General features: G+C 49.4%; 1 long non-coding RNA gene across 1 annotated transcript; it reads left to right on the top strand.

The window, feature by feature from the left end:
* Positions 1-372: 372 nt before the first annotated feature.
* LOC147526350 (uncharacterized) lies at positions 373-2,390 on the top strand. The gene is made up of 3 exons (XR_015222936.1): positions 373-492; positions 994-1,813; positions 2,267-2,390. It is a non-coding gene; the product is annotated as an uncharacterized LOC147526350 (long non-coding RNA).
* The last annotated feature ends 599 nt before the right edge of the window (positions 2,391-2,989 follow it).

Raw genomic sequence — 2,989 nt, forward strand, 5'->3', positions numbered from 1 at the left:
ATCTTTTCTAACACAGAGTCTAAGAAATACAGCTGTGGCCCTTTTGGACGCGAATCCTCTTTCTCATTTACTTTTGCTTTTCTTCCTTCTCTCGCCTTTCATTCTGGGCCTATGCAAAAGATCTAGAAGAGGCTGGAAGGCGGAAGGTGGAAGCTGCTGTTGAGGGTTCCGTCATTTGCATATCTGAGGGCCCCCCCCGCCCCTCCCCCCCCCCGCCCCGCCCCAGAGAACGTTTGGGTCACAATGGCAGTTTTGGAATGCTCCCTGCCAGTTGGGTCAACAGATCCAGCGCAGCCGGCAGGTGCAGTTGGAGCTCCTCTGTCTGGCCCAGACAGTACGTCCAGGACTAGTGACCCAGAAGAGAGGAGATTTGAATCTACAGGTCTCCTTAGACGACCTTCAGGAACTGTGGGTTGCGAATGAGGACGGGCTCTCTTTCTCTGCTCCAGTGACTGGTGCCATTGCTCTCAGGAGGTGGACCAGCTTCAACAGGTGAATCTGCATTTCCCTGCTTCTGGGGGTTACGGGAGCTGTTTGGGAGGCGAGGGAGATGTCAATTCCCGGTCTTGAGCCAAGTTGGGCAGAGCAGAGGTGGCCTGTAATTTAGCTGGCCTCGATTCCTTACCTGGAATGTCCCGCCTGCACAAGTGCGCTAAGGTCCTCTTGAGCTCTGCAGGGGATATAACGCGTACAATCAGTGAATCTAGCGTGTGGTCTTTCCGACCAAATACAGAAGCGTTTGCTTTAGGATAAGAGAAACAGTACCCTCAGCTCCCTGCTTGTACTGCCTAACTCTCCGTTGCCTAAGAATGGGCCCGAGGTTGGCTGGGACACGGGTGTCTACGGTAGAGAAATCCACATTTAGTCAGAAGACTCCCATCCCGGTCTCCGGTGTTCCTCATCAGGTCTCTCCCAACTCCGCTCTTAGTCCTCCTTGAAGCCAAGTACAGCCTCTGACTCTTTTCTTTCTCTCTGTGTACTTTTTTTTTGCAGAAAGGAGGATCAGTCTTAGCCCTTCAGTTGCGGAAGAAAGTTTGTGTTGGAAGACCACACATGGATCTTCAAGTAGGTCTAATGAGATGCCTTTTCCTCTTCTGTTCCTCCCTGCTAAGCTTAGGCACTCTCTGTTTGCCCTGTTGCTGAGGGTCGCTGCCCAAGGCACTGCCCAGGGAGATTCTCTACGTCGTTTTGCGCCGTGAAATCACAGGCATGGTGTGTTTGTGGGACGTAAGCTAACTAAATCGCATCAAAGTGAAAAAAGTGCTCCGCAACTTGCGAGAGATACTACTGGAATAGAATCCGAATGTAGGTATTTTGAACCAAAGATGCTTAACAAGTTAGGTAAAAATTTTTGGCTTGGCGCTCTACTTTTAGTTTGGCTTTACAGCTATTTTAGATTTAAACTTGGAATTGAAACCAGTTTGCTCAAATGGAGGTGGAAATCATGTTCAAATAGCCAAGCATTTCTTTCAAAGGAGAGTAAGCAATGCAGCAGCTAGAAGGGGTGGTTTGGCTTTCAAGCGTTGCGTATCTTTGCAGCCACATCTCCAAGTCCCTGCTCAAGCGGCCTAGAAAAACAATCTTTTTATTCTGAGTCACAACTCTTCCAAGCCACCCCCTTCTGAAAAACGGGTTTAGATGTTTCTTGCTAGAGACGTAGGCACTTAGTGGTTGGGCTGTGGCCTCTCAAGACTTCTCTCTCTCTTTCTTCAGAAGACTCTCGGGCTGCAGCAGGCGTCCGGATGCCGCCGTGACAATGGAGGATCCAAACAAAAAGCCAGTAAATTGCCAAGGAGGATTTGGCGAGTCAAAGGTGAGAGCCTGAGTCCCTCCTGTCCTAGCGAATGGCCTGCCCAGCTATGGGCTGATGGCACAGGCCACCTGCAATTCCGGGTCTTGGGCGCAAGTCTTCTGCGGTTCAGTATTTGCCTCCTTCCTCACAAAGGAAACCAAACACATCCAAAGAGATCCCTGTTACTTAGTTGAGGAAAACTTGTCTTGAGATCTGTTTGCCTCTTGGGGAGGACAGACTTGAGCCCAAGGAAGGAGAGTGCCCTCCCAAAGGGCTGCTGGACCTGTGTGTCCGTAATCTGAGAAAGCAGGAACAAATCCAGCGCTTGCCTTCAGGGATGTCTGAAAACTCACGCAACTGCTGAAGTTCACAGCGGATGCACAAGGAAGGATGCTTGTGATGCACTTTTATTTGGAAAACCATCTTGGCGTGGTCATTTCCATCCCGTTTTCCCTCTTGCCTTTTCTTTCCCAGGGAGTGAAGCCTACTGCAGCTCTTCAAGCTGCACAGGCAGCATTTCAGCGCCTGAGCTCCACGTCTCTGCTGCTGGAAGCCAAAGATCTTCTTCTTCTCACGAGTAAGCAAAGCAATTTGTCCTGCCTAGGGCAAGTGCTGCTAGTGCAAAGAGAGACTACTGCAGTTAAGACCTACGATAGCAGCCTGTATTGTAGTGACACTACAGTCACTGTAGTGAGTGTAGTGTCACTACAGTGACTGTACACAAAACAGTTGGGTGACACTACGCTCTCGGGCAGCACTTATGGCGATGAGAACTGTGGGACGAGAGAGAGGAAAAAGATGCTGTATTTGGAGCACCAAACCTGTCAAGGTGCCGCATCAGCCCAACTGTAGGAGTGATATTCTGTGACGGTTTGGGTTTTTTTCTTCTTTTCAGGCAGTCAGCGAGGAACGCTTCTGATGGTGACAGTCACGGCGTTAAGCCACAAAATCCAGAGCAGTATGTGACTCCTCGGCAGCAGAACGAAGTCACAGTACATCATCTGCAGACAAAGCTGAAGGACTCTGAGAGCAAAGTTAAGGAAAGGTATACTTCCCTTCAGAAATCAGCGTTAGAATGATTTCCTCAGGAGCATTTAGGAATGCGAATCCTGCACGTTTTTACTCGTTTCTCGAGCACATCAAGTTTTCTTTAAGCAATGTAATCATGGTCAGTCTGACTCGGTTGTTTTCAGGTAT

This window comes from Tauraco erythrolophus, chromosome Z, assembly GCF_009769465.1.
Source record: "Tauraco erythrolophus isolate bTauEry1 chromosome Z, bTauEry1.pri, whole genome shotgun sequence".
Taxonomy (NCBI): Eukaryota; Metazoa; Chordata; class Aves; order Musophagiformes; family Musophagidae; genus Tauraco; species Tauraco erythrolophus.